The following is a 16,567-nucleotide window of genomic DNA, read 5'->3' as shown; positions in this document are numbered from 1 at the left end:
TACATTTGTGTTTGATTAGATGACTAAGAGAAGGTGTATGTATGTACAACAGAGACTGGGTACCATCTTAGAATTCTGCCTACCACACAAATTTGTTATATGTAGTCATGTAAATGCATGTATGTTCACCAATGCCATGGATTGCAAGGGTTCATAAAATATTCCAAGATAACAGAAATAAAGATCAAAGGAAGAAAATAAGAAAAGCATTAATGGAACAAGACATGAGCAACACACACACACACACACACACACACACACACGCTCTCGCTCTCTCACATACATCTCTCTGTATATTGCACTAATATCTAGATAGTTACAACAGGTGGACAATACATTTTAAGCTTTCTCACTACGGGGGCAGGGAAAGATAAAGCTTGTCATGTAAGTAATTCATAGCCTTCATAAATTGAAAACATTCATCTTTTACATAAGCTCTATGATGGAACTTTATGTATACATTTGAATTAGGCCTGAACTGGGTATTTCACATTATCCCCAATGCCCTATCCCTTCTTATGTTGTAGCTTACAAGATCTACTATATATTTTAATGCTGAATTTATCTCTGATTTTAAAAAATGCAATAATCACCTTAGCTAACCTAGTAGTAGAGACTAATAAAATGAAAAGTATGATTTTCTTTACATTATGGAAATATGGATCCTATAACATGGTAATGAAGAACTTGGGTTTTGGAGCTGGCCAACCAAGATTGGGATCTTAGCTTTGTTGATCATGAGTGACCTGTGGGACCCATGAGAAAGTGACTCCCTCTCCAAGTTTCAGTTTTCTTATCTGTAAAATGGAGATAAAAACTAATACCTCTTTCTTGTGTGAAGATTTATGAGATAACGATGCATGTAAAATTTAACATGGTACCCAGCACATACTAAGAGTTCAATAACTGTCAGTTATTATTCTATATAGTTTGTAAATTAAAATAATTTGTTAAAATTATTTCAGTTACATAATGTATACAACCAGGAAAACTGGATGAATAGCAAAACTTTGAACTTGGAAGGGAAAAAAATTATTAGCCTCTAGGTGAAATTTAAAATTTCCCTCAATTATGAATGTAAGCAAGGAAACACAATAGTATAAAAGTACCTGTGCTTGTCCCCATAGAAATTATATTACAAATACAGCAAATCTTGAAAAACCATTTCTATTCAGCAGTACTTCAAATTTGTGGAAGTTATTAGACCTACCAGTAAATGATGTGACTTGGATCCATGTGTATTATATGATAAAACTTTGATAATTACTTTAAATAATTTATTTTCTTTGCATTTTATGCATTTGCAAACATTATTTTGAGAAGCAATCCATAAGTTATACTAGAGTGTCGAGAAGGTAAACAGCACAAAAACTTAAGATCCATGCCTAGAGAAACTCAAAGATATAGAAAAAGAGACAATGGCAAGTGTACTCACTCCTACAATGTATAGGAAAAACATTTTAAAAACCTAAATTGCTCATTAGTAGAAGGAATAAACTACAATTTACCCATACAACAGAATATTACAAGAGATAAGGTGAAAAATTGGATTTATACCTAAAATGGATGAATATCAAAAGCAATATTTGGTGATAAAAGGAAGTTACAAAAAGATGTATAGAGTATGGGTTTGTTTATATAAATCAATTTTACAAATATTTAAAAACATACATTTTTGAAAGATATATGAAAATAAAACCAATTTCAGGAAGTGGTTCCTCTGGAAGGGATGCATAATAAGAGGGTCTTCAGAAAAACACATAATTTTTTTTTTACTTTTTTAAAAAAGAATTATATGAAACAGAGCTATGTGTGGTGGTGCCTGCCTGTAATCCCAGTGGTTCAGGAGGCTGAGGCAGGAAGATCATGAGTTCAAAGCCAGCCTCAACAATGGTGAGGTACTAAGCAACTCAGTGAGACCCTGACTCTAAATAAAATACAAAATAGAGCTGGGGATGTGGCTCAGTGGTTGAGTGCTCCTGGGTTCAATCCCTGGTACCAAAAAGGAAAAAAAAAAGCAGGGTGGAATTATATGAAACAGAAAAATGTAGATATAGGAAAGTATATTATTTTCAACATATTTTCTTCATATTTGAAGTAATTCATAAAATGATAAAATTTTTAAGAGTTTAAAAATGTTTAACTATATAATTAGCTGAAGGTTCATGCTGGGAAGCAGTTGCAAATAATTTAGATAATTTAGGTACATCATGCTAAGTGAAATAAACCATTCAAAGATAAATACTGAATGATTCCACTTACATAAGGTACATAAATTAATCAAATTCTTAGATGAAAGTAGAAAGGTAGTTTCCAAGAGCTGGGGAAAAGAAAATACTCAATAAATAGAAAAGAAAGATGAAAAAGATCTAGAGATCTGCAATACAATGTGCATATAGTTAAAAATAGTGCACTGCATACTTAAATTTTTGTTATGAGGTTTCTGCCACAAGTTTTAAAAATAGGGTAGAGTCGCACCCAGGCAGGCTAAGAAGTCTAAGAAGTTTGTATTTTGTCATAGGCACAACAGGTACTGACAGTTTTTGCATAGGTGGTTGACACTGAAAAGCTCATAAAGACTACATTGGCAGATATGTAATGGCTAAGTGAGAGGGAAAACAACATGGAAAGATGAATGAGAAGACAGCTGTGAGGATTCAAGGCCAGAAAAGGATTACGGAAAGAGGACAACAGAAGATGCAGTATACAGGGAGCAGCAAAATAGCTTAGCAGCAACTGGTCATAGAGGGTAAGAGAAGGAAAGAAGATGAAATGCACCACAGGTTTCAAGCTGTGGAGACAGGATGCTGATGACAGACCGACAGTCAGGAGGAAAGACCATTGCAAATAGATCTATAAATTTTATTATAACAATATTTCCTCAAATGTATTCCAGGGAATGTTGGTTTCTCTTATGCCCCATGGGAAAAGAATTCTGTCAGCACATACTGTATGTCCTCTCTCAGAAATTAGATATACACGTCAATATGTTTAATACTGTTATGCCTTGCAATAAAGACATTGTTTAACCCAGCAAGTCTCACACTTTACTGGCCAAAGGGCATTTTTTTAAAAAAAAAAAGTACCTCATGAAACAGAGAGGAAAAGAACTTTTCAAAATCATTCTGTGAACATTACCCTTAAGAGATCTTCTGGACTGTGTCGTAATTTGTTGGATTTTGATCCAATTTCCTGCCTGTGTGCCTGCACTCACACTTTATTAGTCATTAGTCTTCTTTAGAAAAGGCTTGTTTCATGGGGCTGGGGATGTGGCTCAAGCGGTAGTGCGCTCGCCTGGCGTGCGGGCGGCCAGGGTTCGATCCTCAGCACCACATACAAACAAAGATGTTGTGTCCGCCGAAAACTAATAAATAAGTATTAAAAAATTAAAAAAAAAAAAAGAAAAGGCTTGTTTCAAAAAGAACCAATACAACTTCATAGCTTTGAATTTATAAATATCTAGTCTAGATTTTCCATAAGCTAGTCATCTGTTTCCTCATTTCAAAAGATAAAACAGTGTTAGACTATGTTTTACAAATGTTAGATTTGTTTTGCAAATGCATGAAAAGCAATACTTCCTAATTTGCCTAGATTTGTGCCCACAAAATTTGAAATCATATCATCTCTAGACAGATACTGCTGTAAACAATAGGAAGGAGCAGGTTGTTTGTGTTTGCAGACACATGGATGCTTATGTACACAGAAACACAATTATTCACTATATATGTACATATATGTATATTTAAATGTCACACTGTACCCTATAAGTTTGGACATTTATGCGTCAAATAAAATTAAAATAGTTTAAAAAGAAAAAAAAAGTCATTTTATGAAACCAGTATTACCCTGCTACCAAAACCTGACGACACAACAAAAAAAACCACTTATACATCAATAACCTTGATGAATACAGATACACAAATCCTCAATAAAATACTTGCAAATCAAATTCAACAACATTTTAAAAGATCATATACTATGATCAAATTTGTTTCATTCCAGGAACACGAGGATGGTTCAAAATACACAAATCAATAAACATACCACATAAACAGAATCAAAGATAAAAATCACATAATCACCTTGGTAGATGCAGAAAAAGCCTTTGATAAATTTAACATGTCTTTATGATAAAAGCCTTGAAGAAACATGGTACAGAGAGATCATACCACAACTTAATAAAAGTCATATATAACAAAGCTATAGCCAAAGTCATAGTGAATGGGGAAAAACAAAAGTGTTTCCTCTAAAGTAACAAATAAGACAAAGGTGTCTACTCTCACCACTTTTAATGAATATAGTACTTGAAATTTTAGCAAGATCAAGCAAGAGAAAGAAAAGGAATACAAATAGTAAAGGAGGAAGTCAAATTATCTGTTTGCAGAGACATGATTCTCTACTTAGAAGAACCTGAATACTACCTCAAAAGTATGTCAGAACTGATAAACAAATTCAGCAAACTAATAGGATATAAAGATCAACATACAAAAATCAGTAGCTTTTCTATACACCCAAAATAAACTCACTGAGAAAGAAATCAGGAAATAATCCCACTTACAGTAACTTCAAACAAAACACCTAGGAATTAACCTAAGCAAGGCATGAAAGACCTCTACAATAAAATTCTAAAACACTGAAAAACGATATAGAAAAAAGACAGTACAAAATGGAAAGATCATAATCCCAGTGACTCAGGAGGCTGAGACAGGAGAGTTGCAAGTTTAAAGCCAGCTTCAGCAACTTAGTGAGACCCTGTCTCAAAATAAAACATTAAAAAAAGAGCTGGGGATGTGGTTAAATGCACCTGGGTTCAAACTCACTCACTCACTCACACTCTCTCTCTCTCTCTCTCACACACACACACACACACACACACTCACACACCACAAAAAAAAGATCTCTCATGTTTATGAAAATTAGAAAAATCAATATTGTTAAAATGGCCATACTACCAAAAGTGAAATTCAAATTCAATGCAGTCTCCATCAAAATACCAAAGACATTCTTCACAGAACTAGAAATAACAAAACCAAAGCTGAAGGCCAGTCTCAGCAACTTAGCAAGACCCTGTCTCAAAATTTAAAATAATCATAATAATAGTAATAATAATAAAGGGCTGGGTATGCAGTTCAGTGGTAGAGCACCCTTGGGTTCAATTCCCAGTACCACAAAAATAAAGGTTAAAAAAAAAAACTTAAAAAAGAAGACTGAAGATTCCCAAAAATAAACCCAAAAAAAGACAGAAGATTCATTTAACAGGGGATGGAAACTATGTTTGTACATAGCAGTGGTAGGTATGCTAGTCAAAGAGAGGTAAATCTTCGATTTCCCTCAGTGGGAAGTTTATAGATAATGTATAATTCTGAAAATCAGGAAATATGTTAATTAAAATAAGAAGATTAATACCAAATAAATTGTATTAAAATGGTTCTCTACAAGGAACAGAAAATGACTCTCCAGAGGATGGGGCTGTAGCTCAGCTGCAGAGCGCTTGCCCAGCATGTGCGAGGCCCTGGGTTCGATCCTCAGCACCACATAAAAATAAGTAAATAAAATAAAGGCATTGTGTCCAACTACACCTAAAAAATAAATATTTTTTTAAAAAAAGAAAATGACTCTCCAAATTACTTTAATGTGTAACTAATAATAGAAAAACTAAATTTAAACAAACAATATAAAAATGATATTGTTTGATCTAGGATAATAGTTACTCTTTCAAAAACCGCAGAACATACTATATGTTATTACAATTTTCTTTTCAATTGCTTTCAAGTTGCTGCTTAGGTCACATTTCTCACTCAAAATACCAAAAGACATTTCATAGTTGTGGAAAACTGGCAAGCAAAGCAGGGCCGCTGTGGAAAGCAGCACTTCAAAGTGTTCTGTAGGAATACACACTGTCCTTTGCCCCAGTTCACCCCCTCTGAAGATCAAATATTAAGAGTGGGGACAACCAGCCTTAGAACTGAGACCATGTGTGCCTGTCAGAGACTAGTCAAGCCGACTGTGGAATCCAGGCCTAGAGTATAAAAGCTGCAGCTAAGGAGCAGCAATGGCCACAAGGGATTTAACAGAGCTCAGTACAACAAAGTCACAGGGAAAGATATGATTAAAAAGAGTCAGATTTTGGGAAACCATGGAAAGTTACACAGTTGTTTGGCAGCTAGCTCCCTTATAGCCGGAGGGAACACAAATATTTACTTCTAACTGATCCTTTAAGTAAAGGGATTAAAGTGTCTGGGGTAAATAATGCAATCTACACAGGAGCACTGCTTTTAGAATAAGAATTCACTCTCTGAGGTATACTTGGTGATAAAGATCAGGGTTAACATCCTATGAACAAACCAGAAATCATACTGTTTAGAACGCACATGCTTCAGATCAAGGTGAACAGATAAATCTGAAAATAGGACTTGAGAAATAAGATCCAGAAAATATATCACCATACTATAGGGACCCAGCCACATCAATATACAGCACAATTCAAAATAGCCAAGCTATGGAACCAACCTAGGTTCCCTTCAACAGAATGGATAAAGAAAAGGTGGTATATAAAATGGAGTATGACTCAGCCATACAGAAGAATGAAATTATGCATTTGCTGGTAAATGGATAGAACTGGAGACTATCTTGCTAAGTGAAATAAGTCAGACTCAGAAAGCCAAAGGTTGAATGTTCTCTCTGATATGTGGAAGCTAATCCAAAATAAGGGAGGGAAAGGGAGAGAGAGGGGAAGGGAAAAGGCAGGGAGCATCAAAATAGAAGATCTATGGACAGGATAAACAGCAGAATGAATCTGACTTAACTTTCCTATGTACATATATGAATATAGCACAGTGAATCTCATCATTGTGTATATTCACAAGACACTAATTTAAAAAAAACTAAACTATAAGTAAATAGCAGAAAGATCAGAAAGTACAGGTAAAGGAAAGGGGGAGGGAGAAGGGAAAGGGAAAATATTGGGGACTCAATTAGAGCAAATTATATTCTTTATAATTACATCAAAGTGAATCTTAATGTTATGTATAACTACAATGAACCAATTTTTTAAAAGTAGGAAAAAAAAACAGGAATACAAAACCAAATGCTTCCAACACTGGGAGAATTTCAGATGGCACGCACCAGCATTCCTGAGAAGAGGAATGAGAATACCACCACCAAGACCTACCACCAGCCAGGCTTAGGCTAGTACTTTAATACTATTTCATTCAAATCTAAAAAGTGTTACTCTCTTTTCCCAATGAGGAAACAGGCTCAGAGGAGAATGTAATTTGACAAAACCACAATTAGTTACAGAGTTAGAACTTGAAACCAGAACTTTTGGGCTCCAAAGGCCTTTTCTTTCTACTAGCTTCATTGCAAACGATATGAACCCCTATACTGGGATGTTTCACATAATCTATAGAAGGATGCTAAAAATTAGTGACATAATCACCTTTTAGGAGATGAAAAGTTAGTATAAAAGGTCACTCAAATTTCCAGTAAAGGGCTATGGCTATAGCTTAATGTTGGAGCACTTGCCTAGCACCTTTGAGGCACTGGGTTCCATCTGTAACACCGCATTTAAAAATAATAATAAACAAACAAAATAAAGGCATGTTGTCCATCTACAACTACAAAATTTTTTTTTAATTTCCAGTAAAGACACACATAAACAAGATTCCTGTTGTACTCCTGGTAAGTATACGAGGTATTAACTTGAAATATACTCACAAATATTTAAATATGTTAATCATCTAAAATGATTTAAAGGCAAAGCATAGATTTTTGAAACTTCCAGGAAAAAAAATTGTCCCTTCAATATACAATCTGAACACCAATTGCATTAGCACCATTCATTTGAAGTCTTCACCATGCAAACTTTCAGAGAAAGAAATTGATATTAAATTGTTCTATTTAAATTAAACCAAAAGTAATTGACTTACCATTATGACAATTTAAGAGGCTTCCAACTAAAAGACGAGAATAGTACTTTGTCTAGTAACATATATAGATGAGTCCTCATCCAAAATTCACCTCCCCTACCACCATAGTCCGTTTTTCTTTTACCTGTTTTATCAAAGCATAATTTATCATTTAAAATATATAATCTGATGAATTTTTAAGACAGGTACAGCAATGAAGCTGCTACCACAAGCAAAATACAAAATATTTACATCACTTTGAAAAGTTTTCTCTAGCCCTTTTGTAGAACATCCCTTTCTCCACCTCCAGGTCCAGACTACTACTGGTCTGTTTTCTGTTGTTATAGATTAGTTCCCATTTTCCATAACTATATCTGACTGGAATAAGGCAGTATGTACCCTTATAAATCTGGCTTCTTTTACTTAGCATAAATATTTTGCATTTCATCATGTGTATAAGTAGCTGGAGTTCTTTTTGTGTTGTTAATATTCCATTGTGTAGGAATATTATTTTTTGTTAATTCACTCTCAATAATGAATATGTGCACTGCTTATAACTCTGGTTATTATGAATAGTGCTACCATGAACAATAATGTTCAAACCTTTGTGTGGACATATATTTTTATTTATATCTAGGAACAGAATAGCTGTTTTGTGTTCAACTTTTTAAGATGCTGCCAAATGGTTTTTCAAAGAGTTTGTAGCACTTTGCACTCTCACCAGCAGCATAAAAATGTCCCAGTTGTGCCATATCTTCAACTGTTATTGTAAGTCTTCTTCATTTCTGTCATTCTCCTAGGTATCTGGTGATATCCCACTGTGGTTTTAATTTTGCATTTCTTTGATGACTACAGATATTGAGCACATTTTCTTGTATATAAGACCATTCATATATCTTCTGTGAAGTAGTCAAATCTTTGGGCCATTATTTATTTCACTGCTTCCTTATTTACTTGTAAAAATTTGTTATATATTTCAGATGTCTTTTTTTTTCAAACAAACAAATGTTTCACAAATAATTTCTCCTAGACTATAACTCACTTTTTTCATTTCCTTTTCCTAAATTTTTGTTTGGTTGGTTACTTTTTGCAGGATACAGGGGACCAAGTCAAAGGCTTCACACATGCTGGGCAAGTGCTCTACCCCTGAGCCCCCTTTTTCATTTCATATCTTTGGAAGTTTCTTTGGGAAATAAAAATTTCTTGATATCTTTTTTAATATTTTGTAGTTGTAGATGGACATAATACCTTTATTTTTATGTGGTGCTGAGGATCAAATCCAGTGCCTCACACATGCCAGGCAAGTGCTCTACCACTGAGCCACAACCCGAGCCCCAAAATTTCTTGATTTCAATAAACCCAATTTACCAATCTTTTAGGCTTTTTGTGTTTTATCTAAGAAATCTTTGCCTACTCCATGGTCACAACGTTTTTCCTATATTGGTTTTCAGGAATTTTATAATTCATATATATATATATATATATATATATATATATATATATATATGCCTTGATTATTTAAAATTAATTTTTGTGTACAGTGTGAAGTGGGGGTTAAGGTGTTTTTTCCACATGACTATCCAGTTGTTCCAACACCATCTGCTCAAAGTCTTTCCTTTCTTCATTGAATTGCCTTAGTGTTTTTGTTAAAAAAAAAAAAAAAAATCATCAATTGACTGCCCTTATGTGGATCCACTCCTGGATTCTCTCTTTAGTTCCACTGATCTAAATCAGTGGAACGCTATTTTCTTGATTACATGGCATTACAGGTATAATTTATCCAATGAGGTAATATAATTTTTCCAATTTTGTTCACCTTCTATTAAATTACTTTGGCGAATCTATGTACATTTCCATATAAATTTTAAAAATCAGCTTTTCAATTTGCACTTATTAAAAACACTCCTGGAATTCTGATTGAGATTAGACTGAATCTATATGTGGATCAATTTAGAGAAAACTAACATCTTAACAATTTTTGAGTCTTCCAATCCAAAAATATAGTACATTTCTCTATTCAGAACTTTAATTTCTCTCAGCAATCAATATTCTGTAATTTTCAATGCAGAAGTTGTATACTTCTGTTAAACTTATTCTTAAATGTTATGGGTTTTGATATTATTGGAAATAGAATTTATTCCCATTTTGCTATTGTTTGCTGCTATTCCAGAAGCAGAACTTTTTCTTTTTTGTACATTTGGTGGAAAAGAGTAATTTTTACAATAGAGTTATTATTTCATAAATACATATAGCCATATTAGCTCAAAGTTGACAACTTTCCTTTTGATTTTTATGTAAAAAAACATTTCTCTAGTGTCTACTGTTGCCATGTACCAAACCAAGGAAGCAGAAATACTGCACAGAGAAAATATAATACATACTCCACGACTGCACAATCTAGTGGAGAACATGAGTTAACTAATAATTTTAATATATAGGGTAGCAACAACAAAAACAAAGCTAGAAACCAAGATCTTCGATAGATGCAAAAATTCTCAACAAAATACTAGGAAATCGAATTCAACATCACATCAAACAGATTACTCATCATGATCAAGTAGGATTTATTCCAGAGATGCAAGAATGTCCAAATATATGCAAATCAGTACACATAATATATCACATCAACAAAATGAAGGACAAAAATCCTATAATTATCTCAATAGATATAGACAAAGCATTCATAAAATTTAATATGCCTTCATGATCAAACTCTGAACAAATCAGGTATAGAAGAAACATACCTCAACATAATAAAGACTCTATATAACAAATCCACAGCCAACATCATACTGAATAGAAAAAAGCTGCAAGCTTTTCTTCTAAGATCTGAACAAGCCAAAGATGTCCATTCTTGTCACTCTTATTCAACAGAGTACAAGACTTAGCCAGAGCAATTAGGCAAGATAAAAAAATAAACAGTATGCAAACAGGAATGGGGAGAAGTCAAATTATCTCTCTTTGCATATGGTATGATCTTATATACAGAAAAACCTAAAGACTCCATCAAAACTGGAACAAATTCAGTAAAACTGAAGGATACAAAATAAAAATATAAAAATCAATAGTGTTTATATACATATCAATGAGATTGCTGAAATCATGAAAGCAATCCCATTCATAATAACTACAAAAAATGAAATAAAATACCTAGCAATAAATTTGAACAAAGAAAAAAATGGCCTCTACAATGGAAGTTACACAATTAGGATGAAAGAAATTGAAAACACACACACACACACACACACACACACACAGAGGAAAGAAATCTTATGTTCATGGACTGGAAGAATTAATTTTGTTAAAATGTAGATACTACCAAAGGCAATTTACAGATTCAGTGCAATCTCCATTAAGACATCAGTGACATTCTTCACAGCACAAGGAAAAAACATCCTAAAAATCAAATAGAAGCACAAAGGACCTCAATAGCCAAAGGAATGTTGAGCAAAAGAACAAATCCAGAGGTATCACACTTCCTGACTTCAAATATGCTACCAAGCCATAGTAATAAGGAACTGTATGGTCTTGGCATAAAAACACATAGACCAATGGACTACAACAGAGTGCCCAGAAAAATGTCATGCGTTTACAGTGAAGTGATTCTTGACAAGGCACCAAAAATGGAGAAATTATTGAGAGTCAGTCTCTCTCTCTCTCTCCTTCTCTCTCTCCTTCTCTCTCTCCCCCTCCCTCCCTCCCTCTCTCTCTCTCTCTCTCCCCCTCCCTCTCTCTCCCCCTCCCTCCCTCCCTCCCTCTCCCCCTCCCCTCTCCCTCTCCTGAAAATCATGGGAGCTGCTTCCCTCTGCACACTCTTCTCCCATGATGTTCTTCCTCACCCTGAGGAATGGAGCTGGCTGTCTATGGACTGAGACCTCTGAAAATGTGAGCTCCCAAAGAACATTTTCCTCCTCTAAAATTGTTCTGGTTCGGTCTTTTAGTAACAGCAACGAAAAAACTGACTAAAATAAATACATTGGAGAAATAACAGCCTCTTCAATAAATGATGCTAGGAAAACTAGATATTTGTATGCAAAAGATAGAAACTGACCCTTATTTCTCATCAAACACAAATATCAGCCCAAAATAGATCAAAGACCTAAATATAAGACCAGAAACTATAAAACTGCTAGAAGAAAACATAGAAAACCCTTTAAGACATTAATATAAGCAATGATTTGGGAGGGTAAGACCCCCAAAAGCACCAGCAGCAAAATAAAATAGACACATGAGATTATGTCAAACTAAGAAGATTCTACCAGAAAAGAAACAATAAAAACAGTGAAAAGACAACTTACCAAATGGAAGAAATTTTCTGCAAAGTAACTCAACTGTTTAAAGATTATTATCCAGAATATATAAGAAACTCAAAAAAATGAGTAAGAAAAAAATAATCCAATTAAGAAGTGGACAAATTATATGAATGGACACTTCCTAGAAAAAGAAAATAAAACAACCAATTTATGAAAAAATACTCAATATCATTAGCTGCCACGGATAAATGTAAATCAAAACCACAGTGAGATGCTATCTCACCCTAGTAAGAACCGTGTTAGAGTTTGGACCTGGAATGGCCCCCAAAGCCTCCTGGGCTTCAGGCTTTGTACCCAGATGGTGGCACTACTGGAATATGATGGAAACTTTAGGAGGTGAGGCCTCCTAGAGAGAAGGGTCACTGGGGACTTGCCTTGGAAGGATATATTTTGTCCCTGGCATCCTCTCCCACCTTTCCAAGCCACCATTTGAAAGCAGCTCTGCTCCACCATGTATCTCTGCCATGACACAGGCCATAGCAATGGAGCCAGCCAACCATGGACTAAAATCTCTGAAACTGTGAGCCAAAATAAATCATTTCTCCTTTCAGTTCTTTTTCAAGAATTTTTCCACAGAGTTGACTAACAGAATGAGAAGCTGACTAACACAGAATGAAGTAGTGGGGTCATGGCTATGACTATACTTGACTATGTGGTTCACAAGTCTTCAGAGCTGGTTTTGAAGATGCAGGCTAGAGAAGTCCTAGAATGATGTGAGCAGAGCTTAATGGGCAATTCTGGTTTAAGTAAGACCAGAGTGCTGATAGAAATACGGACACTAGACTGTGTTTATGAGGTTTCAGATGGAAATGAGAACTCTTTTTAGGAATTGGACTACTGGCTGTTTGTGCTACATTCTGGCAAAGAATTTGACTATGTAGTGGCACCTCGTTTTTCCACAGAAAAGTCTTAACTGGGCTTCCCCAGAAATCTTCACCATGGCTGATTTTAGGACTATTCCGCAAAAGAGTCTCTACAAAACGGTTCAATGTAAATAAACTTCCAATTTTTGTGTTGCCCTGTTTTACTTGGCCACTGGCCGGGAAGAAATCAGCACTCCAGGTGCTGGACACCCCCTTACTAGTTTTTCATAAACATGTATCTAGTATAGTAGTTTGTAGAAATGTGTAAACAAGGCCTCTGGCCTTGAGCTGGGGCTTCACAGAGTTGTCTACATTTTTAAGATAAGAGAAGTTACCAATTGGGCTCCATGGTAACAGCTGGCAGGGGGAGGAAAGAAAGGGGAGAAGAAGTTCTCCCCTTCTCAGGTGTTGTCCTTGAAGAGTTAACTTGCCCAGAACAGTAAAAGAAAAAGCTGCCTTTATGTGAACTTCTACAGACTGTGAACTTCTAAGCCCCTCCCCTTACATGCTGGGTATAAAGTTCTGAAACTACCTGAACTCAGGGTTCAGGGGATTGATTGATTACAGCAAAGGCTCTGCCCTCTGAACCTGGCTGCAGCCAAATAAAACTGTTTCCTACTATCTTCAGTGCCTTGCCTCATTTGTCCCTACAACATCCACATTCTGCCCATGTCCTGGGACTTTGCATAAGGCCAAGTTTAAAGATAATGAACTCATTTAATCTGATGGAGGAAATTTCAAGGCAGTGCAGCATTCAGGCAATGACATGGGTATTGCAGGCTACTTTTAGCCAGATTTACAGTAAGAATTGGGAACAAAGAGCAAAGTAAAAACTTGCAGTTTGACAAGAGTGTGTTTAAAGACCAAGGAGAATGTGGTTGCTAAAGAGAATAGTGCCATTAAAAAGAAGACAAGTTTGCACTTAGACAATAGAAGATGCCTTTGAAGGCATCTCAGGAATTGGCCAGACCCCACCCATCACAGGCTCAAGGGGAAAGTGAAATTTAACATATTTTCCTTTGAAAAGAGAACCCCTGGATATCTTGATCCCACAAGGCCACCTAGGAAGTTCTTTCCCCAAGATTCCTTTCAATATGCTCAACCATCTAGGCAGAGGCTACTGTAACCATGGTCCAAGAAAGCCTGGCTGCTGCTCCAATGGTCAGGAGACCTTGGTGTCATCCATGTAGGGCAGCTTTACAGACATGCAGAATGTAAGAATTATAAGATGATGAAGGTCTCCATCAGGATTTCAAAGGAAAGCCTAGAAGACCAGGCAATGCATGGCAGGATTGGAATTCCTATGGGTGACCCCTTAGGAGATGATGCATAAAGCTGTGAGAGTGAAGCCAAAACTTCAATAAAGACCCCAGAAAGTTAAGAGATGCTAGGAATTTGTCATCTCCCAAAAAAAATCTACAGGTTGCAAGCAGAGCCAGCCCAAGAGGGAAGCCATGTGGGCTGCAACTGGCAAGACAATAGCGGTAGGGCTGCACAAGCCCATTGGAACTAACATCTCACCATCACATGCTCCAGATGCCAGATGTGGAGCTACAAGACTTAATGTTTGTCCTGCAGGCCTCATGTCTCATTTTGGTCCCATCTCTCCTTTCTATGTCCCCATTCCTCTCTTTTGGTACAGTAACCTTTAACCTATACCTGTCCTACTATTTTTTTTTTTTTTTTTTAATTTTTACAGGGACTCACAGTTAAAGAGTTGCATTAAGTCTCAAAGGAGACTCTGGACTTAGACCTCTGAGCCATGCTGGAACTCTGAAAGACTATGAAGACTCTTGAAAATGGACTGAATGCATTTTGCTTTGTGAAATGGGGATAAGCCTTTGTGCATGAGGGACAGAATATTACACTTTGGATCTAGAATATTCCCCAAAGGCTCATGTGTTAAGGCTTAGTTCCCAGTTAGTGGTGTTATCAGGATGTAGTGGGAACTTTAGGAGGTGGAGCCTAGTTGGAAGACCTGGGCCACGTGGACCAGACATCCTGCTGTGCATGCACACTCACTCTCTGCTCTTATACACTCTCACTCTGCCTCCCAGGCATCATGAGGTAGGCAGTTCTGCTCCACCATGCCCTCTAAGATCTCAAGAGAAAAATGAAAAAAGACCATAAATTAAGAAGTGAATAAGGTTAATTGAAAAATCAGAAAAACACAGTTGTGGATCAAACTTGCAGTGCTTTTATAACTCAAGGCAGGTGACGACATTATGAAGTAGGCATTTTTATATCTGCTGATATAACTTTCTAAGTCTGGACCAGGTCAGCATATCTTGGGATGGAAAGAATTAGAAGAATTCAGAGTTGCTTAGTAGTTAGAATTAATAAGATCTGATGATGACTAAATGTGTGGATAAAAGAGATTTATGAATGACAATCAATCTCTCACTTGATCCACTAAAGTGAACATTAAGATAAGAAAATAGAAAAATTTCTAGTTAATAAAGAAGGATAATGAGTTCCATCTTACACATATTGGTTTGAGGGAACTGTAGGATATTCAATACCATATGTTCAGAATATAGTTAAATATCTAAATATAAACTATGAAGAAGGAACTGAAGATACACTTGTATACTGTCAGTTACACTGGATTTATGAAAATTGTAAGAATGGCTAGGTTGCTAATGGAAATATGGTGAAAAAGAGGAAAGCTCAGACAACACTTTGAGAAATCAACTGCTCAAGTAAATCATACATGCTAAAAGAGAATTTTAATCCAAGTCTTTGAAAATCCATTTTTTTCCACACACACACACAAATAATGGAAAGAACTGAGGAAGGACTCAGAATAGATGTGGATGGTCAAGCCCTGGCATAAACTGGTGGTGTTTTCAGATTTAGGAGACTGATACCATTATTAAAAAGAATAGAACCTAGGAACATCTGGAGAGGAGCCAGGTCACCCATCTGCTGCCAAAGCCAGAATGATCCTAATGATATATAGCACACTAGCAGAGAAAATTAAAATGTTAATAATTTTTAAACTCCAAGTACTTTACCATAAATCACTCAAGTCAGATGTTCCTTAAAGGCATGAGATGGGTAACTCTGTTAAAAGCAGTCTCACTTATTCATCTACAGAAAATAGCAGAACACAGATGTCATACCCCATAGACTGAGAGAAGAATTATAGAGCCTGAGTTCCCAAGGTATTAGCAAATTCACAAACTCCGATATAAACTCTAAATAGCTACTGAAACATCAGCTATAGAATAGGCTACAGAGGGACATCCCCAGACCAAAAGCTCTGAGAATATAATCACTGTGTCTCAATACACAAAGAAGATAATTAGCTGACTGGAAAAAGGTATTTTTTAATGATGTGCCCAAGAACATTTGGGGAACACACAAGTACAATCAAGGTGAGTAGCAGTATTCCCAGGAAGGAACAACCAAAATGCAGCTGACAGAAAACATAGCTAATCAAGAAGAAAGTGGCCCATCAAGAAAAAGGAATGCTGGGGCT

The 16,567-nt window shown here is 35.7% G+C and overlaps 1 protein-coding gene across 1 annotated transcript in view; it reads right to left on the bottom strand.

The window, feature by feature from the left end:
- Cbr4 (carbonyl reductase 4) overlaps positions 1 to 16,567 on the bottom strand; it is a 74,561-nt gene that overhangs the window by 28,164 nt on the left and 29,830 nt on the right. The window lies entirely within an intron of this gene.

The sequence above is a fragment of the Marmota flaviventris genome, chromosome 3 (genome assembly GCF_047511675.1).
Source record: "Marmota flaviventris isolate mMarFla1 chromosome 3, mMarFla1.hap1, whole genome shotgun sequence".
Classification (NCBI taxonomy): domain Eukaryota; kingdom Metazoa; phylum Chordata; class Mammalia; order Rodentia; family Sciuridae; genus Marmota; species Marmota flaviventris.
The sequence above is the reverse complement of the archived record's forward strand: the minus strand, read 5'-3'. Positions and strand labels throughout refer to the sequence as shown.